At 31.6% G+C, this 26,957-nt stretch overlaps 1 protein-coding gene and 2 long non-coding RNA genes across 3 annotated transcripts in view; 1 reads left to right on the top strand and 2 right to left on the bottom strand.

Moving 5' to 3' along the window:
- Positions 1 to 26,957, bottom strand: part of LOC135144828 (thrombospondin type-1 domain-containing protein 4-like) — a 387,796-nt gene that overhangs the window by 77,662 nt on the left and 283,177 nt on the right. The window lies entirely within an intron of this gene.
- Positions 21,346 to 22,012, top strand: LOC135144683 (uncharacterized). Its single transcript, XR_010283213.1, has 3 exons — positions 21,346 to 21,533; positions 21,591 to 21,714; positions 21,763 to 22,012. It is a non-coding gene; the product is annotated as an uncharacterized LOC135144683 (long non-coding RNA).
- LOC135144684 (uncharacterized) lies at positions 21,988 to 22,578 on the bottom strand. The gene is made up of 2 exons (XR_010283214.1): positions 22,201 to 22,578; positions 21,988 to 22,150 (listed from the first exon to the last, which is right to left on the bottom strand). It is a non-coding gene; the product is annotated as an uncharacterized LOC135144684 (long non-coding RNA).

Below are 26,957 nucleotides of genomic sequence, written 5' to 3'. Positions count from 1 at the left end.
GACTCCTCTGCTTTACAAAAAATATTTGTTTTGTTTCTATTGTCCAAATTTAAACTATAATTTAAGAAATCATCAAAAAACACCCATTTGGAAAAATGACATTTGATAGTAGTTAAAATACAATTACCTATAAAGCTGGAGTTTTTTATTAGTACAAAATTTGTACCGCAAATTAATCAATCAATTACGTTACCTCACACAATTTTTGCGAAGGTAACGCAAACATACCATTAAACCATTGGTTAACATATTTTATTGTCTAATTGGCACTATTTCTTACGATAAAATTCCCAAATTTTATTATATAGTCCAAGGCCTACTTGACTACTTATATGACAAATTTCAATGGAAAAATAAAACCCTCTGTTACATAAGAAAAAATAGAAATTTCACAATGGTTAACACAACAGACGACGACTTTCAGAAGTTCGTCTGAAAGTCATTAAACGTACATATACATAAACAGTTTAAAAAAAAAGTTTGTCACAAAACTGCATTTTAAAGGTTTATTAGAACAAATTATTGGTTCCAAAAATATCACTCGACTCGTTCAACAAGTTTCTTCATCACAAACAAACTGGCAAGTGTTATCTCCTCTTTTTTATCTTAATAACTAATTTAACTCCATTTCGTCTCCAAAAATTGATACTTAAAGTTAAAAGCTGCAAAAAATCTACTCAGAAAATCCTTTTAAACGATGTTTTTTTTGTAATTCGTTGTTCAAATTTAAATTAAAATTTAAAAAGTTATTTAAAAGTACCAATTTGGAAAAGCTGCTCGTGAACCATTACGTTGTGTCAAAAACAAAAAAATGCAAAAGTTAAAAAAACATTCAAACTTCAACATCAAAAATATAAAATCTAAAAATGAAACATTAAATTAAGTGCATAGATGTGACATTCTTACTAATAAAAGAACTCGTGTTCGATTTCCAACCACAGGGCACCCATGGAGTGCTGCGATAATTATGGGCCCTTCCAAACAAATATGAATAATTTCATCTAGAGATCAGATACGTATTAAAAAAAAAAACATAAAAAATATCCACTTCCAAAAGAGGCTAATTGCTATAATTTTCCATAAAGCGATTAATCTCTAATTAAAACGCTTCATTAATTAACAGCCTCACTGACAAATAAAGAAATTTTTAATCATCAAAATCATCACATTTTAAAATTTAGATTTCAAATATATAAAATATACGGCTTACAGCTCAATAAACTTCACACCTCATTTAAATATGTTAATAATTATTATCAATGAAGTAATAAATGAAAAGCGGCACATAAAAAAGCATAAACGTCAATGAAAAGAATTTTTAATGTAGTAATTACGAAAAACGAGAAGTAAAACGTCCGTGTAAATGAGTTAAATAATGAAAATGAATGCGAGCAAAACAACACAACAAACACAAATTAACGAAGCGTTAAATAATTTTATTAACGCTAATCCGTTTCGTAATAATATTTCAGTAAAATAAATATTTATGAAGTGTATTTTCATAATCCGCGAGTTATTTTCAGTCAGTTGACATTTCTAAATTCACGAATCAATAGCCCGACCTATCCCAAGCAAACTTTAAAGGTATCTCTTAAATAATTCATGCCAACTATTTTGAATAATTAATGGTGCTACTCGATCGAACTTTGGATTTCGTAAGAGGAAAAAAAGTACGAAAAATATGCGTGCGTGTTTGATTAATTCCAGCGTTTAGATAAGCTGTAACAATATTTTGCTTAAATAAGTTGTAAAAATAGGCGCCAAATTTATTTTTAACTTGATTAAAACGTGTATGAAAAAATTCGGAAGGTAAATGACACCCGCCACACAAAGCGCAATGTCAACAAAAAAAAACTATTTTTAGGGAAAAAATGCGGTGGAAGTTGTGAATTGCCACCTTACATTGTCGACGGGCGGTTCCGATCACTCGAAAAATCGCGCACAGGCGGTATTCGGTGCGATTATTTCACTGGCGTCCGATGCGTCTTTCTGCAGCCGACCGAAGCACAGAACTGACACCACAAACAGCACGCGCTCGCACTAACTACAAGAAACGAAGCTCCGCTACTCCGGCGATTCACGTGCTTCGGTCTGCTTCCCTAATTTATAGCGTGTTTACCTACGCAACTAGGCACATCTTTGTGAAATTGTTGTTTTTCCGAGATCATCACTTACGAATTGTTATTATTGTGGTGGCGATTGCTCCCACGGTCTACTATGGTCGAGGCGTAGCGGTCAGATATACTGGGCGGATTCGGTGTGCGAACTTCGAATCGATACACAATTTCCCGTTGAGCTCGTTTTCACGAAACGTATTTTATTGTTATTAATGTTTATGTGCCACAAAATATGGGATATATCGCTTGAAGTCATTTTTTTGGTCCTTCGAGCCGGATCCTTCGGCAATTGTTGATGCATCTGTTAGTTTGCAATTTCGTTTTGAAGGAACGATTTGGTTTGCGACAGAACTCAAGTTACCAGGACCGGATTTAAGGATATGCATAGGATTCGGATCCATAAGGGGAGCTACATAGTTATTTTTTTTGCAAATATCTCAAAAATGTAAACATGTTATATCCTGTGTATTAACCGCCTGATTTTTCCAAAAATGACCAAAATCTGTATAATATGTCCTATTTTTAGCTATCTAAAGGGCTAAAGTCCCCGTTGCTATTCTGGAAGATGCGATGACAATAGTTGCGATACCGAATCCCAATCGCGAATCAAACAATCAATCGCATTTTCCATAGCAACGGGACTTGCGATGTTGCAAATCCAGCTTGAAAGTGGCCCTTCAGTCAATTTTTAAATTCGACAGTTTTTTTAACTTTTTGTAAAGTATATAGGTATTACAGCAATATATTGCTTTAATAGTATTACACCATCATTTTTCAATGGTTAAATTCGAGTATTTATAAGTTCAAGGCGAAAGCGAAAATTTAAGTCAACAAATTTCCATATATTTGATTATTTAAATTTTTTTGATGTAACTTACACTAGTTCTATTATGATGGAGCATCTGTGCAAAAAGTTAAAGTTTATTTATTTTATTTTTACATTTTTCCTCAGTTCTTTCTTACACGCAGTGAATAATTGTAATTTTTAGTTTTCCAATGTAACCCTACGAAAATTATTATTTCAAGGTCAAACAAATATTTAAATTTTTGTTTTTTCTCGCCACTGGACAGTATGTAGAATACGAAAATATCAGTCTGTTATTCTCATGTCTGCTTGTAGGGGATTGTATTAGACATTACGTATTTTGTTGTTTTTGATGTAGTTTAAGATCATCGTGTATATAATGAAACGATAATCAAAATATCTTTAAATATACCAAATAAATAAGTCCTCATTAAAAGGTACATTCTAACAAACATGAGAAGTTGATTGAGACACCAAAACATCGCCGGACTAGTGTGGCAAAAACCTAGGGATTTTTTTACGGTTATCGATATCAGTTGGTATTATCGCTTGCCATTCTGCCACTGACAGGTGCATTATCTGGGCATGTTTTTGCAACAAAGTTCTTCCGAGTTTTAAGTTAGAATAATAAAACAACAACAGAATAATATTAAGCTAACGGTTAAATACGTACACCTTATTTTGGAAATAAATACAGTAAATAATGTGTGTAATGTAAGAAACTAGATTAAGGGTATTTACCCAGAACTTCTGTCGCCCCAGAAATACAGTCCAACAAATCCAGCTTCTTCGAAAAACTGTAAACTTTTTGCGATTTTTACTTCCCAAGTGTAAGCTATCCAGCGGACGACTGGCTACTTTCATGTTTTGTTGACGTTTTATAATCTTTGGAGTACGAAAAAATGGGTCTTTCGTTTCCGTATGTCTGTTTGCCGTCTATGTCGATTTTTATTATACAGATAATCTTCGAGACCATTCGACCGATTGGTGTCAAATTTTTTATATAAATATATTGGGAATATCGTGTAGATGGTAAAACTCTAACCAAAATTTGTCGTTGTATGACGTCATCTCCGACTTTTGCATTGGTAAATGTTATTTAAATTTTATAAAATAATATACTCCTCTACCTGTAGTTTATGAATCCGTGTTGAATTTTTAGTCCAAGCATCCACATTTTTGAAAAAAACTGATGACATAATCTCACAATCTTACTGAATAAAAATCTGATACTATTGGGGTACCACTGTACTAATATTTTAGAATTAGATATACAAGGTGACTCAAAAAAAACTTAATAAATGACGAAAATTTGAGGATAGAGTACCGTTATTAATAGTATTACACTGCACCTGCAAGATGTTGATGACGTCATCTTAAAATTTTTATGTGGAAAAACTCACTAGCACCATGTGTATGCGATGCTTCTTTACCTGTACTTTACGGTTCGCATATTTATTAATTTTAGTTTACAGGGGTCACCATCAAAGGAATAAATAAATAAAATCCTCGAAGTTATATTTTACGAATTTTCGACGCTGCACTTGCTTGACTGTACTTTGGGAGCGAAGGAAGTTCTGTCGAAATGACCTCATACCAATTTTTGTATTATAACCTCTATAATTTGAAGTACAGGTATGTGTGGAATGCTATAATGCAGGTAGACCAATTACGGTGTAAGAAAAAAAAGGGAGAAAGTCTGACAAAGCGAACACTCTTACCACTGACCTACGGCTCACATTTTAGATAACAAAGAACATTAAGGTAGACTCATAAACCACAGATACAGGAGTATGTTATTTTATAAAATTCAAATATTCCTAATGTACCTACATAACAAAAACAATATTCGGTCCAATAGTTTCGAGGCTCATCTGCTTAATAAAAATGGACACAAACGACAGGCAGGCGACAGACAGAAGGAAGCAGGAGACTTTTTTCATACTCTAGCCATTATCAGGGTACCCTATTAAAATATTTCCTTAGCTTACCCTCAGAAAGTAAAGGACGAGAAAAAAATATTCAGCATAAGGGAAATTCGAACTCGCGTTCTCGGTCGTTGGCCGGGTCTTATTACCTTTCTGATAAGAAGGGTTGTTTATACACTTTCGTTCCCATAATTATATACCGTCAAAAAATATAATCAATAACAATTTTATTTTCATAATTAGGCACAAACATATTTGTGAATCACTCCCCCAGAACATACACGTTTTACTCGTTATCTGCAGGCCTCACCTATTGGCTTGGTTCGAAGATTCGATCGTGTTCGCAAAAGCCTAGCCTTTTATGACACAGCTAACTATTATTTGATTTACGACTAAATTAATAATTGAGGTGTTGGATAAAACGTTGTATTGCACTCGTGAGTAAATAGGTATTATCCACTGGAGAAAATTACCAAATCATCCTGAGAGACCTGGACAATATCCAACTTGGCTCGCTTGAACAATAAATAACTATTATTCATTCCCTAAAGGCTAATTACGTCGTCTCAAACATAATAATGTTAACAATGAATAATAGTTTCATTTTCTTAATCCCCTGATGACAACAGAACTCTTGCCTGAATGCCAAATCATTTTCACTGGTATACCTTTAATTTATTTTGATATACCTATTTATTTTGCAGAATTCTTTGCAAATAAGATTTCAAAGAAACTTATTAACCTCTTTATCTGATTGCTGACCTGCTAAAAAAGCACCTAATTTTCCTGGAACTTTGAGAACTTAATAACATTATGATTAATTGATTAGTACGGCACTATCATTTGATGCTTTTAGTATCAAAAACACTTGAATTTTCAAAAAAATATATTTATTGTAAAATACAGAAAAACATCTCGACATCCGAACAAGTAGCAGAGGTTTCAGATTACGTATCAGGTGCGAATCAGTTAGATGAGGATACCTACAATTTTTTTTTTTAGTTATTAGCCCAACTAAACATACAAAATTTGCAAACGGAGAATAACAGGCCACAAACATGCAACGTAAATTCACTGCTTTAAAAAAAGCTACGAAAAAAATTTACATATCACACAAATACCATTTTTTTTATTTTTTATTTTTCAAATTTTGCAGGTTTCCTATACATAAAAAACTAAAAAAAAACTGAATTAGATCCACTAGTTAGTATACTAGACGCAAACATTTAGTGCGTTTATGGCTTCACACCAATTTAACTCCCATTACTCAATAGGCCGGATGTCTTAAATCCACTTACTGATAATCTACCTGAAAAGACCTTTTGTGGTAAAAGCATAGGACAGTACTGTCTCGGTAGTCCCTGACACGTGGCATGGTTTGCATTTGCTAAGTTTTATGAAGGGTGGGCTGTAAAGTACTTTAAACGTCAAAGCCATAAACGCACTAAATGTTTGCGTTTAGTATATTAGTAAATTACAAAATTTTTTTAACTAATTTTCTGACCAAGGTTCTCTTTTGTCGCCAGTGCGACTTTACGTAAAATTTGGCATAATGTTGGACTGCATTACTAAGAGAAGCATAATACATTAAAAAATAGATGTTTCGTTATATTCCTCATGGTTGTTGGCGTTTTGTTACAAATTACGTAAAAATGTGTAGGGTACAGAGTGCAAAAAATATTATTGCACTCTGCAGAGTATTATTATCTCAATTTTCTAGTAAAATAAAAATGAAGAAATTAAAAAAAATACATTTACTACATTAACATAGGTTCATAAATTAAAAAAAGTATTGATATGTCCCCTTTTAGCTGACTTACCCTGTATACATATATGTATGTATGTGTAAAATACGTTCTGGTCAGCATGTAAAAACTTAAAATTAACTCCAAAAATGATCGCCTCCTTAATCGAAAACTTTTAAACCATCTATTAAGCTACGATAACCAAACGCTCTAGAGGAAAATTTTGAAAACACTTATTAAGAAGAACCCGAAATTGGTTTTTTGATGTACGAATATTGCTAATATTTATTGTCAAAATGGCAAAGTTACTATCAAGTTTAAGACCTCCTTTACGTTCTGCAAAAAGCTTTGATTCTTAACTCAATCGACAAAATATTTTGCTGGAGAAAAAAATTATTCAAATGTTTTCCCACACACTTGATCAAAGCATGTAAGAAGATTATTTTAAATGTTTTTAGTAGTTTCAGAATTATCCTAAACAAGTAAACCTATAATACGTGTTCATGAGCTTAAATTTATGTATGTATTCGGTGTGTACTATTGTCAGCAATATCTCCTTCGCTTAGTCAAATCGATAGACAATTTTCCGCTTCAGTCGTTTCGATATTTTATTGTTATTAATAATATTCCATCATAAGTACTTTGCATGTCAATAAAGATAAAACATAGAAGGCGGAATGCAATAAAACGATTTTAAATTGGATAATACTGCTCTAGATAAAAGGAAAATGTGTGCATTTTGTGGGGTTCTAGTCATGCAAAGAAATTAATAAATTTAGATTTCTTGAAATTTATAGGAAAAATTCCTTGAATATAACAGCAGAAGAATTATTATTGTACCATTATAAAACTGTTGCTGTTTCCTCAAATATATTCGTCACTAGGGCATCTAAATTATTTGTTTTTTCGAGTATTACTTTTTATAATTACCTACGTATGCTAGACCAATGTGAACTAGTATTTATTATTCAAGCTCTACATGCGTCTTATAGCTACCCAATTTTTAACACAATAATTTCGATACAGTATCATTATTTGTTTTTTATTGAAAACAACTAAAATGCTTGTTTTATAGCCCCAATTGGACTTTGAAAAATTGGCGATGAATGCAAGACTTAATCTTTGACGGTTTAATATGTAGTTGGTACATGGGGCACTTTAATAATAATTGTGACGATTCAAACTCACGGAAAGTATCAATTTAGATTTGTATTATTGAGGCGTGTGAAATTTGTTGTTTTTGTTAATTAGATAATTATTATTATTAGCGTAATGAATTTTAAATAACTTTCTCTTATCTTGGGATAATTTGCAAAAATACGGTCAGCAACACTAAATTTTTCAAACCTGCCAAGACTGAAACTAATCATATACTCTTTGAACTGCGTGCTAATTGACCTTCTTGTTTTCCAGATATATTTCTAATTATAGCCGGTCTTGAAATTGAAACAACTTTTACGCCGAATCCTTTGGAAACTTCATTCAACCCTTTAACAACTGACGAGACTTTGAAATAAAAGCTTCAGAGAAGACTAATAAATTTAGACTTGTTAATAGCTTTATCTACATGTTTTAATTAATTACTTAAATTTGAAATTTGTTGAAGTGGTTAAAATTGGTAACCTCCTGGACACTTTGGAAAGACGGAAATATTGTTCGTACATTTGTTTTTTTTTTGTTTTGTTTTTTGTTCAGCTATATGTAACATGTGTCTTTGACTTTGTCGGTAATTTATTCTTTCTGTAAAACAAAATGGTAGCAAGCTAACTGTTATTTTGTAAATAAGGCCACGAAAGCGGACGTGCAGAATATCTGTTTTATCCGCTGAATCATCTTTTTATTAAACAATTCAGAAAGTGTTTTTTTTTTAATAAACGATAAATACTTTTTTATAATAACCATTAATTTGTAATTTAGTGATGCATGCTAATGCCCTCTTTTAAAAAAGAAATTATGTTAATAAACTCATTACAATTTTAATGAAAGACGATGCACTGTATAACCTATATTTATAGATAGCAGTCTCCAAAATGTTGCAACAAAATTATTTATTATAATTAATTATAAACTCCTTATTAAAAATATGACTTGGTTGTTTTTGTCAACATTACATTGCAAGAAACGGCATATATAACCTACGAGTAGAAGTGTGATTTTTTTTTCAAAAAAAGCCGATAGTTTCAAACCGCTCTTGGAGGTCCGATATTACGCTGACTCCTGATTTTCAAGTTCCGTAGCTTCGACTCTTGAAATTTGAAACCTTTAAATATTGAAACTTTTAACTTTCAACTTCATAGTCGGATTCCATTGGAAATGATCTTCTCGGAATAAATTTGTTCAACTTACTACTGTGCAGGTTGACAAAGTTTTAAGAAATTGTAAAAATAAAATGTATGCTTTTGCAGCTATATCTTTAGATACTTCGATGATAATTTAATAACTTTCTTTTTTATTACAGGCCCTTTTCCTCACATCGAGTAAATTTATCTATCAGTTTCTCCTAAAAATATCAACATTCACTTGTGAATTGTTTTTCTTGTGGTGGCGACCGTGTGGGAAGCGAAGCGGTCAGATATACTGGGCGAACTCGGAATCAATATAACACAATATCCGGATTCATTCGTTTCAGTGGACGATATTTTATTGTTATTAATAGACCGGACGGGATTAAGACGGACTGATTGCGAGTTTTAGAAAACAAAATGGGTTTCGCAGGAAATTGGCGGTTTTGCTTAATTGGTGCTAAATCTACTTGATGGGTTGTGCGCGCTTTTTCGATGTGCTGCTGTGGAATTAAATGTTTGCTTTTGCTTAGGTTTGAGAGGCGAGTATTTTTACTTATTCAGCGTTCACAGGGAAGGTAAACACTGAAAAATGTCTTGTTAAAAAGTAATGGAATGGACTACTTTTATCATTCTGTCACCTGAGTGGACGTGGACGCCTACTCTTGGAATATGCTACATTTAGAAGAAACCATAAAAGTAAAGTAAACAAAATTTATAAAATTTACATCACATATTTTATTTTTATTTGGTTTTTAACTATTCATTGTTCTGTGTTTGCGAAGTTTACAAAAGGAGCTTGTAACTCGTAATTGGCACGTTGTTTAAATATTTGTATAGTAGGTACAGTCCTGAAAACTGGTGAAGCAAATTGCACAACTTTCAAATTCGAATTTACCAAGAAACTTGTTCTCCTCACTAATGCTGTCTTCTTAGATATTATTGTGTCGAATGTTAATGCATCTGACGTAATTTGTTCTTAACATTAGCGGAAGTCAAAAACAAAATAATAATAAACAAATCTTACAAGCGTACTCAAAATCCATTCCAATCTAGATTAAAAGCTATTTTTATCATAAAATTCTGAATTTGAATATGAGGCTTCGACGTTACTTTTTCTCTTTAGATAATCAATCTTTATAGTTAGATATTAATAAAGTTGTAAAATTAAGACCCACCACTGACCCGGAAATAACCGACATGGACAACAGTTTCAACATCTTTTATAAAATACATACGTTTTTTTATATTTTATTACATTTGTGCTAAGTAAATCAATTTCAAAAGGTCTCGTAATCATCTACAGAGCTCTAACACTATGCTCCTGAAATTTTGTTGTTTTTTTTTTTCATCTTTTTTATTATAGAAATTTTGAAAACTCTTCTTGATGTTAAGATGCCCATGTGAGCGTGTTTTGAGTAGAATTTCTTTGACATTCTTGTTACACAGATCTGGCATGTTTCAGATTTCTAGAAACTGCAAAGCTGAAGGTAATGCTTGGACATGGCAATTTTCACCTACTGTAGGGACGAAGATGGAGGCTTTCAGTTGTGTTTTTTCAAGAGAGAAGCACCAGTTACAAACGAGGTCTGCACAATATTTTGACGATTCCTTACAATTTACAAATTAATCTTTGGCGGGATCACAACTTTGGCAAAATTATTTAATCCAAAACTACTCATTGCCATTTTAAAACAGGGGTACTGTTCTTTAATTGTGATAATGGTACGTACCATTAGAGTACCTACAGAAATGTAATTTTTTTATCTAATTACCGTGTTCATTGGTTTCGAAAAATGGATCCTCATTTTTTGGATTTCATTATTTGAAAAATTATTGTTTCTTTGCAAAACAGACCATATGATTTATTCTATTCAACTCTAATCGACTTTTCAAGGTGTAATTCATGACAAAGCCCTTAAACGCGTTTCTGATAATTTAGAGTTTTTGAAGGTCAAATGTATTCCAGATTCTCGATAACATTGTTAATTTCGTGTCAATTTAAAATGAAATTAAACCGCAAACCTGGCATTTCAATTTTTGACACATTTGACAGATTTGTTTTGACGTTCGTGACATTTCAAAAGAGTACAAATCACTTTGGTGATTAGCGACACGAGAAAAATTTCAGTTGTTTTTCATAGGTGAGTTGACTAGAGTATTTTGTGATGACCCTGTATAAAATACTGTTGTTTTGGAATAAAAAAAAAAAACTTAGCAACATCCGTTAATTTTGAATTTTTGCAAAGTTCATGTTGTTCTCGAAGTGGCAGTCGCACAGGAAGAATGAAATCAAATTCCTTGACTTGAAATTGACCTTTCGGGCCCTTAAAATTGTATTGTAACTAGAATTATATTTATTTTTGTTTATTAATTTCTTTTTCTAAGTATATCTTGTCGTATATTATTGAATTACTTATTATGATTTTTGACAAGCTAATTTAATCTAAAGATACCACAACTTGAAAATAAACTTTAATAACATTCTGTTGTTAAATAGCATTTTTTATACAACATTTTGTTTTGTTAGTATAAAATTTACATAATCGTTCTTTCGTTTATTTGAAAAACATTTGCCAAGTGCATTTTGGGTTACGGTTACACTTCTTGTGAATTTTTTTAATTCTTATTGACACTTTTTGGATTATAAATTTTTATGGAGCAGGTTTACGAAGTAAACACATTCTGCAAATGAGTGCAAAGTTCACGGATATACGAGTACGTAATGGTCTAATAAGTGTCTAAGAGCTAGCAACCGATTTATTTTATATATACCGAATAAGAAATACCCATTCTGGCAGCTGATACCGACAATAAAAAGTAATCCCTAATGCCCAAAAGGGGTAAAAAAAGTTTAGATTTTTTATGAACTAACAGGTCTACTATTTGAAGATGAGTATTTCTTATAAAGAAAAAATACTGCCAGCAGTTTTCCACACCTTCAGATCGTTAACTGAATAATAAAGAGTTTTTTTTTTAATATATTTGCGTTAATTCAATAGTGGTGAAATTTAAATATAGTTAAACGTCAATTGGTCTGATGAATACTTCTAAATGCCAGAACAAAATTCCATCATCAAATCCCCTGTCAGAGACGAAAAAGTCTTTGTAAATTTGAGGTTACTTAGAGAACGAAGAAATAGGTCTCCCGTTTCCGTCTATCTGTCCGTCTGTCCGTCTGTCTGCCGTCCCGGATTTTTATTACACAGATAATCTCCGGAAGTACTAGACCGATTGTTGCGAAATTAGGTATTTGTATTAGGAATATCGTGCAAATGGTAAAACGCTAACCAAAATTTGTCTAATCATCCCCACCACTAATGCGATGACGTCACTTCAAAATTGTATATAGTAAATGGGTTTTAAATTGTATAAAATAACATAGTCCTACACATGTAGTTTATGACTCGGAATTGAGTTTTTACCCGAAATGTCCAGATTTTTGGAAAAAAATCAAAATTATGAAACAATATTTTGCAATTTAATTTTAAATCTGCAAAACCGAATGCTTTTAAAGCTTACAGATGGTTGACAGTTATGACAATCACGACAAATTTTTAATCAAAATACATTTACTTATCCCCTCCAAAAAATTGATGACGTCAGCTCAAAAGTTTGCCAAATAAATCATACCTAAAATGTACAAAATATGATGAGTCTGTACTTGTGGTTTATCATTCCATTCATATTTTTTGGATTTGCATATACAGGGTGACTGAAAAAAAAAATGAATGCATGAATTTATTGTATTGATTTAATCAGGAACTACAAAACCGAATGCTTTGAAATCTTGGAGATGTTTTAAAGTTGTCATGGGCATGATAAATTTATAGCCAAAATGTATTTGCTCATCCCCCCTAAAAAATTGATGACGTCAAATACAAAGTTTTCATCAAAATTTTCAGTTTTTATTCTAGCATGTCCTTTTAGAGCTACAATCTTCTAATAGTAAAAGTCACAACTCAGTTTCCCAAAAATTTTAAGATATTTTAATTTTAAAACCAAACATATTTTTTATCTTCTTCGCCCCCACTTAATTCCAATTTAACATGATCTTACTCACCCATATCGAAGTAATTTTGATAACTTTTCAGATCCTGTTTTTTTTATTTATCACTGAGTGAGTTTAAAATCTGGAACAATGCGTGGTAGAGGAACTATTAAAAAACTGAACATTTAGTAATATAGCTATGACATTATGTCAGGCCAAAGAAAACAACGGAATACACAAAGGGAAAGGGTAGGCAATTAAGGTATAATAAATGAATGACCAGATTAGAGAAAGAGATATCTATGTATATTGGATGACCACAGTTCAATGCAACAAAAACTCGGTTTAATTAGTAGACGAATGTAGGACCCTAAACTCATAAACAAATTGTAAAGACTCTCTTTGTTCGAGAGTTTCCAATCTCCAATTAAATCTTCAAACATTATTTCCTACTACATATTTTAAATAATAATTTACTTTCTAGCCTTTGAAACACTTTATTCTGAGCTGATGATCTTAAAACATATTCCGAAGAACTCAATATTAAAAAATACACATATTGAATACTCATTTCATTACAGGTAAATACACATGTGTTGCTAGTTGTTTTTTTTTTTGTTTTTTAGTCTAAACATAAAGATAAACCACAATATATCTGGAGTAAGTGAAACGTAGTACACAATATTTTGCCGAAAGAGGAAATTTTATTGCAAACGAAATAGCAATGCTTTTGAACAAGCTTCCAGAACCACCCTGAACAAGACGTAATGTTCTACCAATTTATTCATGAACCGACATCCCTGTTTACATGTTTGTCTTTTTACTGTGTGCCCTTACGTACACATGGCCATCATCAAACGCTACGCTTTTGACTCTCCAAATTTTGCTGTGTTACGCAGAAACTGGAACAATACCTTCCGGTGTTATCCTCAACATTTAGCCTGTTTTTGTTATAAACCCAACTAAAACGGCAGCGGAGATTCCTCCGGGGAGGCAGTCAGAATTCGTGTGTTCCTTGTATTCATAAGCATTATTCTCAACTATGTTTCTTTCGCACTTTGATGGTTAAACTTTGCTAAAAGTATAAAATTTATCTGGAACGTTTTATTGAGTGCGATGTTTTCTACTTGTTGAAATGGGGTAATAAAAAGCAATAAACGCAAAAACGGAAAGTCGCCTTCGGTAAAATAACCTCTGAATACATTTAGGAACGTTTAACTTTTGAATGGGATATGAGTCTTTCCGACACTTTACATACTATCAATAAAAGATGAGATTCATCTTTACTCGTTATTGGAATGGTGGATGGCAAACCACGAAGAATTCTGTCTCGGTATGTTGTTGTTATGTGGAGGTTTAAGGCTGGGAGATCTACATAATGAAGTAGTTACCGGGTGCTTAAAACAGTAAATTACATATAAAGTAAGACGAAATCTGGGATTACTGTAAGTGATCTCTTCTGCTTCTTTGTTGGTCCCGGAATAGATAAAAATAAGATCTTTACTACTGACGTAAAAATGAGCGTTCCTTTTTTGTTTAGTAAAAATAGAATTTCGAAGGTAACTCCAACTGCTGCAGTGACCTAAAACCGTGCAGTTTAATTGGGAATTGAAAGATTCGATTGAGAAATCCTATCAAAGTTTTATAGTTCTTGTAATTTAGTGATGCCATCTACCTATCCGATTGAAAATATCTACCTACTTCGATAAAACAGTTGTAAAATTTAATATGTGGAACTGCCTACTAAAATCTATTTCTTACAAAATTCTAAGTGTGATAGAGCGATGTTTATTTGATAGTAAAGTCAACGGAACACACATCATCGTAAATTATACCGTAAATGTAGCAGAAACGATATCTTGTTCAAAGTGTAATTTTATAGGTAACAGTTTCAGAAAAAAAAAGTCTCGTTTGTAACTCGGTATTCTAGTAATTTGGTTTCAAATGCATAAGATTCGCTGAACATTGAGGTAAGTTAACTGTACAATATTGTAAGCTATGACATAATAAATTCTAAACCACTGCCCGCAAAACACACATAAGATATTATGTGACAGCTTATGAATTCTGCAAACAGTTTTTACAAACTAATCTGCAGATTTTCTTCATAATTTAATTTTAGATTTTTCTAGTGACATTCTTTTGATAAAAAAAAACCTGTTAATTTATTTGCACTTTGTATTTTTCCATTTAGTACCTTTTTGAGATGACGAAGAACAATTTTTGGTGGCTATAAATTTATTAATTTTATATCTACAATGTACAGTTCCTGCAACCTTGTACCAAGAATTTTAGGGACATTAGTTGAATCGTTTCTGAAATAATCAACACAACAAATCGGGCTAAATTATTTTATGGTATTCTATGTAAGTAACTCTAAAAATATAACAATATTGAAATAACCCCACCAGTTTTGCGTTAGAAATAAATATTAATTTATTTTGATGCGCACAAATATAATTTGTGTGGAAACACAAATGGAAAAAACAAAAGATGAGCCGTCTCAGGAGTGACCGATAAAATAAATCGCGGCTTGAGGGCACGTTTAATTTTTTTTTCTTTTAGAGGTGAATAGAAAAAAAACTAAAACTGAAAATGTTAGTGCGTTCCACAACTTTGCATAAATTCGTCATGCAATTTGTCACATGAGCTGAAAATCTGAGGCTCTATAAGTACCTACACGTGAAATTAAAAATAGAGGCGAAGTATTAATACACAGGTTAAATTACTTATGTGCTACATATGTAAAATGAATTGTTCCAGCACAAAAATTCATGCCAGCATCATAAAGAAAGTATTTTTGAATGTTTGCAATATATGCTTAATGGTTTTATTGTAACCTCTTATTTTGTCTGATAAAAAAAGTTGTGATCGAGTCATCCTCGACTATGAAATCATCTGTCGACATTAAATTCAAATCTTAACTTTCACTGAACGTGACTGTTCTAAATTGAGTGCAATATACACAAATGCACGTTTAAATTCAAGGATGATTTAATTACACTTGTTCCAGATTGTATCACACGTCATACGCTTTGATTTTGACGTAAAAAATTATTTACTCGTTCGGTTATGCTGCTTGTTTTAAATCACAACTAAATGGAATGCAACATGAGACCTGTGAGTCATTTATCATATTTTTTGACAGGATAAATTCTTAAATATTATTATTATTAATAATTTGTGAAGAACAAACATAAGAACACTAACGTAATCTATAGATTTCTATTAGAATGTATAAAGTATATTTATTATATATTTCAATGAATATCTATCCATTCAACTACAGTCTACAGAATTTTGTAAAATAGAAACACTTTCAAATATAACAGTTTATTTTAATGTGCCAACAAATACTGTAATTTAAACTAGAAGACAAACTTCAAAAAAAAGTTGAATTAAGTACTGTTTACAATAATATTCATTTCTCAAAGACTGAAAGTGTTTTTTCTTGGAATTTCATTGTATTTTTTAACTGTAAACTGCAACGTGGTAGATATTACCTAATTACTTTAGTTGAAATATAACCCCATACAATATGACAAAAAATCTACGTACAAAAGAGTAGTTAGTTTTTAAACCACAGTATCTTCGAAATAGCATAATTCATAACACATATTAAATGTATCACAAAACCACAATTTTTCTTTTTATGTACCGGACCAGCTTATCAATTACAAATGTACTTCTTCAAACAAGCATATTAAATAAAATGTCTTACCTAAATTATCCGACATCTCAACAAATAGCTTACCTAGAAAAAAGAACAAAATCGTTAGTTACAGACAATATACAGTCATCGATGTTGATTTATTTCTCAAGTCAACCGAAAGTCCAAAATTTTGTACAAACGTTAAGTACTGAGATGTTAGTGATTCTAATGTTTCGCATTTTACGTGACCGATATTTGTAACTCCAAAAGTTAGGTATTCATTAAGAGGAGTTGATACGTTTGGCTCTTATGGTGTGTCAATACATTTTCAAAATGAAGTATCTCCATTATTAACATACTTATTGGGACCAAACTCTATAAGTAACATATCAACAACTTTTACTACAGAATACGGGAGCAGTTTTTTTTACGGTTCACTATTATAATAGTTTCTAAATTTTGTTGAAATAAATCAATATTTCAATTATTTATGGAAATTTTGAAACGCGATTTATACCACTGCTTACAGATTACAAAACTTTAAAAATCGTACTAGATAAATATTTCCAACTTTATTTGTTGGAATTGAGATACAGTAAACAGAAGCGTCTAACAGCTTCTACGACGCAAGCTTTTTTTTTACTGTTTTTTTACTCATTTCTGACAAAAAAAATCGACAATATATCTAGTACAATTTCTGGATTTTATAAGCTGAAAACAGTGTTGAAAACCACGTTCCGAAAGTTCCTTAAATAATTGGGAAAAAGGACGATCACAAACTGTTTTAAACAAATTTAAGTCTGTTAATAATGGAAACATCCTGAAAATGTACCGAAAATTCCATGCAGAAAACGTAGCGACTGGACTAAAACGTTTTTTAAGCGTCTCTTAGATAATTTTACTCAGCGAAATTTATTTAGGAATCACATTTCAGCAGAAAAGACCTGAAAAAAGCGAAGAAAAGTAGCATGGTACGAGCAGTACTATCATATGATGGAAAAAAGTGATCAAGCAACCTTTGAAATTTAATGTTAAAAAATTATTTTGGCAACAGCAACGCTTTCCTTGATCAGTTTGACAGCTATGGTCAAATAACTATTAAATTATAGCTGCAATGCCAACATATTTTTTTACTTCCCGAGCGTAAGCAAAGGAAGTATTGTAATCGAGTCCGTCGGCCGACTCTCTACTTTTACGTTTTCTCGATCTTTCATGACCCCTAGAAGACGAAGAAATAGGTCTCCCATTTCCGTCTGTCTGTCCGTCTGTCCGTCTGTCCGTCTGTCCGTCTGTCCGTCTGTCCGTCTGTCCGTCTGTCCGTCTGTCCGTCTGTTGTCACGGATTTTTATTAGACAGATAATCTCCGAAAGTACTCGACCGATTGTTGTGAAATTTTGTACTTATATTAAGAATATCATGTAGATGGTAAAACGCTAACCAAAATTTGTCGAATCATCCCCACCACTAAAGCGATGACGTCACTTCAAAATTGTACATAGTAAATGGGTTTTCAATTGTATAAAATAACATAGTCCTACACATGTAGTTTACAACTCTGAATCGACTTTTCACCCGAAACGTCCAGATTTTTGGAAAAAAAATCAAAATTATAAAACAACATTTTGAAATTTAATTTTTAATCTGCTAACCAGAATGCTTTGAAATGTTGCAGATGTTTTAAGGCTATAAAGAGCATCATAAATCTTTAGTCAAAAAATATTTGCTTATCCCCTCCAAAAACTTGATGACGTCAGCTCAAAAGTTTGTGGAATAAATCATATCTAAAATGTACAAAATATGATGAGTCTGTACTTGTGAACTATCACTCCATTAATATTTTTTGGATTTGCATATACAGGGTGACTCAAAAAAATTAATGAATGCGTAAATATATTTTATTGATTTAATCAGGAACTACAAAACCGAATGCTCTGAAATCTTGCAGATGTTTTAAGGTCATAAAGAGCATAATAAATGTTTAGTCAAAATATATTTGCTTATCCCCTCCAAAAACTTGATGACGTCAGCTCGAAAGTTTGCCGAATAAATCATATCTAAAATGTACAAAATATGATGAGCCTGTACTTGTCATTTATCACTCCATTCATATTTTTTGGATTTGCATATACAGAGTGACTCAAAAAAATTAATGAATGCGTAAATTTATTTTATTGATTTAATCAGGAACTACAAAACCGAATGCTTTGAAATCTTGCAGATGTTTTAAGGTTATAAAGAGCATAATAAATTTTTAGTCAAAATATATTTGGTTATCTTCTACAAAAAACTGATGACGTCAGCTCAAAAGTTTTCCGAATAAATCGTATCTAAAATGTACAAAATATGATGAGTCTGTACTTGTGATTTATCATTCCATTCATATTTTTGGATTTGCATATGCAGGGTGACTCAAAAAAATTAATGATGGCGTGAATTTATTTTATCGATTTAATCAGGAATTACAAAACCGAATGCTTTGAAATCTTGGGAATATTTTAAAGTTATTATAAGCATGGTAAACTTTTGTTCAAAATGTATTTGTTCATCCCCCCTAAAAAAATTGATGACGTCACCCTTAAATTTTGCTGAATAAATCCTATCTAAAATGCAAAAAATATGATGAGTTTGTACTTGTGATTTATCATTCCATTCATATTTTTTAGATTTTCTTAAGAGGTGGTTCAAAAAAATTAATGAAGTCAATTTATTTTATTGATTAAATTAAAGGCAACACTTATTATTAGTATTACACCCCAACCAACCCAATTTGGTAGACACAAAATTTGTTAAAGGAAAAACTCGGTTGAAACATAAGGGTAGCACGCTTATTTACATCGACTTTAACATTACAGACCTGCATTTGTTTTATGCGTTCACTTGATTCCGCGAATGTGAAATAGACATGTTTATAATCAACCAATTGTGAATTTCACCGTCAAGAATTAAAATAAAACCCAATGTTTTATATAATAAGCGGAAGTCGAAGCAATAAAACCGACGGTCGTTTTGTTTACAGTTTCTGTGTTTGGCTCTCACGTATGCTGTTACGCCTGTCATCTTAAATTAACAATGTTTATACATACACGATTTTCAGTTGCCTCTGATACGTAGGTATACGTGAGTAAATTGTTTCGTTATTTTATTGATTATTACAAATCAATATTCAAACGACCCAATTCATTTTCCCGAAAATTTGAGAATATAATAATTTTATTCTTAGTATTACACTACATCTATCCCAACTGATATACGTGTCCTTGCAAAAATGTTGATGACGTCATCGCAATTTTTTTTTAAATTCCCACTACAAAAATGTAATGAGAAAAAAAACACAATAGGCATGCAGTCGTCAAGTTTCCGACAGCGAGGGAAGTACTGTCTAAACTCTTTAGACCAATTTTTTTTTTTTGGTATCGCATGGGACAATAATATTATATATGTATTTAATTTACTTAATACGTGTTTTCTAAATTATTCAGTTTTAAAACTGACATTATCTACAGATTTCTCTGCCATATTTTTCAGTAAACAAGCTTAAAATACCCAAAATTGGCAAATAGACGGTTGATTACCGCGACATTTGATAATCACGGTCACAAATATTATTTTTACAAAAATAATATCTACATTAGAACTACCTTAATTAGAACTACACCAGTTTATGCCAAAAAATAATTAAAAAATTATCAAAATATGCGATTATACTTGTGGTTTAATAGTGTATCAGTATATTTAACCCTGCATGTGCAGATTTTTAGAAAAAAATTCAAAATTTTAGTACAAAACTTTACAATTTATTTTAGAAACTACTACACCGACTATTACTACTTTAAAATTTGAAGTTGAATTTGAGGTTTTAATGTTACCATCAGTTTAACAGATTGCTATGTAGTTTTAATCAATTCATGAGTTCTATTTCAATCTATACGCATAGGCGTAATCATGAAAAATAAAATTTGCAGAGTCAACATATAATTTATATAATAAATCGAACTGCGTCGCAACAGGTAAAGAAAGTTCTGTCGAAATAATTTTAGACCAAGATTTGTGTAGGTAGTAATTTTCTAAATTGTATTTTAAGATTATCATAAAGATAATCAAAATTCGCCCATTTATCATCTGCGAAAGGTTCATTCAGTTATATCAATATTTTACTAAGAAAAATTTACTTGAAATGTGTGTAAATACCTACATGTATCATTTTAAAAAAATTAGAATAAAATTTTATAATTTACCCTTAGAAACTGTAGACACTACCAATGACTAACTGAATATGAAACATTAATTAATTCATTTACTGTTCCGTCACAGAAATGTTATCATTGCATTTCGAAAAATTATTGAATATACGTTTATTATTATGTTATTCATTCATTACTAATGAATCAATCGATTTTATTTTTATAAATATTTCACAAACCGCTACAATTTTCCCGAAAAGACCAGTACATAGTAAAAATACATATAATGAATTACTCAAACACATTTTTTTAAATTACAAAACAAAATGTTAACGCCGTATCATTTTCTAAGTATTTGAGATCTGTAGATATGTAGTGAAAAATACGATTTAAAATGCAAGTAATTTTAGTTATTATGCCGGTCATTGTAAATTTTATTATTTGAACTCGTTAAATTAAACATTAAAATGTTGCTTATGAAAACCAGAAATAACAAATTACACAAATAGTGTACACGATTTAATTTACAGTACATTAACAACAGGCTTTCATAACTAAACTCAAATCCATAAGGTTGTAACCACTCCCTAGTGTAAATTTTAAAAAATTATTCAGTGTAAATCTGTTTTTTAGTAACCTGGTGACAAATCTGGTGACCTGTCAATATAATGTCAGTTCATTCATGTATTCGCGACACATGATTACGTTCGAGTTCACTGCAGTTCTTGCACTCCTGCACAGGTTATTTCATAATTATCATTGTAACTTGTCGCAATATTGTAAAAATTGATAAACAATTTTCAATAAAAACAGGATAACCTGAGTCTTCATGGTAATTATGATACAAGAGCAACGATAAATAGAAACGTGTTTTATCTTTCATCTGTAGAAAGAAGAATGCCACCTGCTGTAATTTAGACTTGCAGTCGATACGTTTACGAATTACGATAAAATGAACCCAAAAATATTGTGGTCACGAATGAAATCAAATATTGGACTGGTAAAAAAACAAGGTGAATTGAATTATTTATTGTTGCTGCTTCATCAAAATTACTTTACAGATGGGGAATAACTGAGATATTCAGAATTTGTTTAAATTATTGTACATGAGTATACATGATAATTATATGTGTGGCTAACTATGATATGATATGACTCGAAGGACCAGCTCTCTCGACTGAAATGATCAATCTCGCGAGCAACAACAAAATTGGCTATAATGGGTAGATCACCTTAATTAGTCGCAACGGATGACCAATTTTTCATCAAAAAAATGGGACACCAACAAGTCTTTAATGTTATGTTTAATAACTCTAATATTTGGTACTACTTATTATTTACAAAATGTACAAGGAATTTGGGTGAAGGCGATAGGTCTGGCTATGCTCCTCCGCCCTGAGGATTTTAGTGGTAATAATGAACAAAATGTAACTTCACAAAATTCAGAGGCTAAAATAATAAGTATGTTGAAAATAATTTGACGGCTTATTTAAACTTACTGTTACAGGAGTGGTTAGAAACATTGGGAACACATAGACCAAATAACCAAAAAGCAATTATTTTTCTGTTGTTAACTTTCTTAAATCTGAATCCCATGGATTTTAATACTCGACGTAAAGTATTTAAACTTGCTGTATATTCTGGATGTTCTTTCGCAAAAATAAACAAATCCTGAAGAGTAAAAAACTCATTTTTTTTGGTTTGTCAAATATACGGTAGGTTACATCATCTTTAAATTCCAAATTTGAATACCACTACGATTTTTGTTTTGGTTTCCACTTTGCTTCTTGTAACGGTTCTCCAGATTGGTGTTGGGTTATAATTTTGTAGGCTTGACATTAGGAACACTATGGAAAGAATAGCAATTAATAATAAGTTTACAGGGAAAGTATGCAGTGCTTGAATTTAATGAGGGACATTTAGTTGTATTGTGTAGTATATAAAGAGTGGGTATAAAACTAGAAAAGACAATGTTGTACTAAAAAGCGGGATACACACTTTCAACTTGAGGTAGTTAAAACTAAAAGTCCTTCGACAGACCACCATGTTGTAATAACATGAAAAAAGTTCCGAATGTCGATGCGTTACTCTCATAATAGAGTACTCTCTTTCCATGGTATAAGAATAACTACATACTGAAAAGATTTTTACAAGCTTGAATTCAAGTTCTCGGGAGGATGCTTGGGGATAAGCAAGTTTCAATTCATTGTGGCAGTTGGCAAGTGCCATTTTCATCTGCTTATTTATCACAATATGCCGTGTTCGTACAATTTTTCAATGATATGGTTTAATAACAAACTGTGAGATATTTAAATAAAACTCTCTCGTGCGTAATTGTCAAATTTTGACACATGCGCCGTTACCAATCTGTTCATGTGAAAAACACCATTGGCTGTAATGCCAACCTTACAATTTAACGAGTGGTTACAACCTTATGGATTTAACTGTACAACATTTGTAATAAACAATGATTGTAATTAGCATTCTTCGAAGCTGTTTGCAGATTGTTTTTTCAGTAAAACAATCTAGATTATTAAAATAATAACAAGTGCTGCAGATAGCCCCAAGCCAAATGGCATGAATATGTCATTATGCGATCAATGTTTATAAACACATTGATTATTGCTAATCGCAATTAATACGATAATTAAAATTACACGCTTTGCAAAGATAAGTTTTCCTGTAATTTACGAACGTCATTTAATTCGATAAAGCCATATATCTCAACCTAAATATGGTCGATTTCAAATTAGATCCACCTGAGTGTCATTCGTTGAGCAGCGGATAGACTTTATTTCATTAACATCGACTTCCGAAGAAGCTGTTTGCTATTAAACGGTAGAAGATATGATAATTTTTCAATAATAAGGGTACGAGGCCATTTTAGATGCTCCCTAATTGAGAACCTTTTGAAACTGTAGTATCACTTCAGTGAGTTCGACCCGCCTTCAGATAAATAAAACACTTAATAAGTTAATTAACCAAAGAATATTCCCAAGATCTTGTCTTGGGCGACATTTTTTGTGTATTTATAAGACGACTGGTGACAGGCATTTAAGAGTCCTTTTTTGTGTGAGAACAAATCAGTACCATTTTCCCGGGCAACTTTCCAGCTTTTGCAGCGAATTTGTTTGACCAACAGCTGTCACGAAGACGGTGAAATTGCCATCGATCAATATTTAGTCGCGTACAACAGGACAAAACTGTTTACCGCTTACAAATACTCTAAAAAATATTTGAACAGACGCCCATAAAAGTTCGAGTTATGACCCAAATTTTCAATTTGTGGACTGGTCGTTTCATTGGTCCTTGCATTTTTTTATTTATTGCAAGTATAGAAGTTTGAGGAATATTTCAGGTTTTTCATACCTTTTTTACTTTTGGGATTACTCTGGTATTTATAGGAACCTGCACGATCTACATTCATTTTATCACTTGAACTTTCGGTGGAAACCAATAAAACGGAATTTATGCTGTCTCTACAGAATTACATTTCACATCGACCAGATTAGAATATTTATTTGCTTTAGTTGATAATTTATTGAACGGTTCAGGGACGCCAATTTTTTTATTGACCAAATACATTTTCGCATAATGCACGACGTGACTCATTGGCGATTCAGTGTTGAAATTATATTTCCTTTAAGAACGTCCCTAATTATTTTTATGCTAATTTTATTTATACTTATAAGTTCTTCCACTTTGCATAAATTAGAATTAGACGTTCGATATCCTAAACTGGAGATTGTTAAGTGCCAACTAATGTTCTAGGGAGAATATGAAAAATGTGGAACAGCTACTTCTTTTAGAAATTGTCAAAACGGCTAAGCAGTTCAATAACCTACTGCTAAAATTCTATTCTCACTTTCAAGAAGGCTCAATTTTAATTTATTGGGGCTTATTGTAAACGTCATCTGAAGAGATAAGAAAAAAACTGTTGTCGTTTTAGTTACTTATCTATTTTTAAGTTATAAAGTAAATTTTTGTATGTTTTATTTCAAAGCAAAACAAAAATTATTCTCTCGAAGTGACTGACACTCAGATTTATAAAAATTGACCAACTAATTAAATTTATGTTTTTGATATTTATGTGTTTTAAATGGTTGCTAAAATATGCCCTTTGTCTTCTCAATTCTTGTTGATTAATTCCAGACAATCTGTTTGCAAAAATTGCATATTCTACTTTATATTCTTTTCTGATATGTTTGGTAACAAAAGTTAGTACACAAGACAAAAGCAGGATTGCTATTAATTTCTCCTAGATTTATTATAGAAAGTGGAAAAAACATAAATCGTTAGATTTTTTATTGTGAATTGATTTGTCGTAGCCAATATTCATTAAAAACCATGCTAACATGTTTTGGCGCTATCTAATGCCATCTTCACAACAAAAAGGTCAACTGGTCAAAGGAATTACATTATGACTAAGTTAGGTTCAAGAGATGCTGCTGATGTCAACCCTGCACGTGGTAAAAAGTACTCTTTACCACATGCTCCAACTTATAGACCATTATGCAAGAAAAAGCTGATTGAAGAGAACAAAATCTTCAGATCTGCTGTGAAAGTGTTACGTGTAAAAGTAAAGCTCAGTATAAATGACAAAGGAAAACAAAAAGTGTTAAGTGTAAGTGTAAAGGCAGAGCAAAAAGTAGGTGATAATAGAAAACAAGGTGAAGAAAAAGAAGACAGATACTAAGGAACAACCTAACGAATGTAACTTGGTCTATGAAACTTTAGATGTTAATTAAGTTGAGATAAACTTTATCAACAAAAAAAATATTTGTTCCCGAGGGACTAAATGTAAAAAAAATCCCAAGGGATGAAATAGAAATAAATTCAATTACCATGACAGCAATAATTTATTCTTTAAAGTATACGTTTAAATGTATGCTTTTACAGTTAACAAAATTAAATAAACAATTCTTACTAGCATCAATTTGGATGTGCAACACATAAGAATTTTTATAACTACAGTTGATTCTGATGCTGAGCTTTCATGTGGCCGTTTTTCGTCTGCATTACTCGAGGCATTAGTGGAGGTCCTTGACATTCTTCATTTTGACCAAAAATATTTTTAGCAATTTGTTTTTTTATTACTCATTGAATTGTCAACGTAACCTTCGGCCACTATTCGCGACTTCCAGCCCCGCAAACAGTGACCTGTGTGTTGTACACAATGGTTCCCGAAGATTATAAATTTAGCAATTTTTTGAAGCAGGGAGCTAAAGGTATTTTTACCAACTGGTAACACTGTACATTTCTTGTTAGCATAATAGACAAAAACGAGTTTATGTTTCATTTCACTCTTTCTGAATTCCATATATTTCCTGCATATTTGGACAAGATCATTAGTAATGTTTAATGAATTCTTGAGAATGAAAGTTCTATCAATTCTGTTTGTTTTTCTGACATTAAATAATAATGCATAGCCTAAATCTTGAACATCGGTTGTTTGTAAATCTACTAATTCTTTGCTTTCTAATCCGTTAACAAGTTCTTACCGTAACCATTAAAAATTTATCGTCAGAAGCCTTACTCAAAAATTTATTTACCTGTTCCATTGATAAAATTTTCGACTTTTTCGTTTAATAATTTTCACTTTTTCGTTTGCTGATATCCAAATCTTTTTCAATTTAAACATTGTCTTCAACATAGAATATTTGGTCAAATGCGTAGAACTCATTTATTTAATGGATTTTTCATAAAAATATGCCAAGAATACGGTTTCCGTATAGATCCCTTCTTCTTCACACCACTTTCCAAATATTTTACTAGACTTTGTAGACACTAACTCAGCAATTGCTTTATTTGCAGCTTCTTCAATTATCTTTAATGCCATCACGTAACAAATCCAAGAATGATTTTTCTCGCAATGGCTGACGTTGTTTATAATTTACCTATATAATGATTATGTTTGTCACTCTCAGAAACTGTGATTTTCAACTGTAAATCTTTTTGATCTTACTACAAAAAATATCCCGCGGGACTGATGTATCATTTAATTCCTTTGGGTCAACTTTCACCCTTGGGATTAAATGATGCACCTCAGTCCCTTATTATACCGGGTGTCTGAAAAATGGCGGATTAAGTCTCCGCTACGCTCTTGACAATCGACTGGTGAGTCTGGGAAATATAGTAAAAAATTCCTTCTCACATTTTGGTGGAGTTATAATGATTTTAAAATTGGTTTTTTTGCTACGTTTAATAACTAAACAACACATTCATTATCACAATAACTAGAAATAAAACTTTTAGT

The sequence above is a fragment of the Zophobas morio genome, unplaced genomic scaffold (assembly GCF_036711695.1).
Source record: "Zophobas morio isolate AGI-343-1 ecotype UQ-CSIRO unplaced genomic scaffold, CSIRO_AGI_Zmor_V1 ptg000108l, whole genome shotgun sequence".
Lineage (NCBI taxonomy): Eukaryota > Metazoa > Arthropoda > Insecta > Coleoptera > Tenebrionidae > Zophobas > Zophobas morio.
The sequence above is the reverse complement of the archived record's forward strand: the minus strand, read 5'-3'. Positions and strand labels throughout refer to the sequence as shown.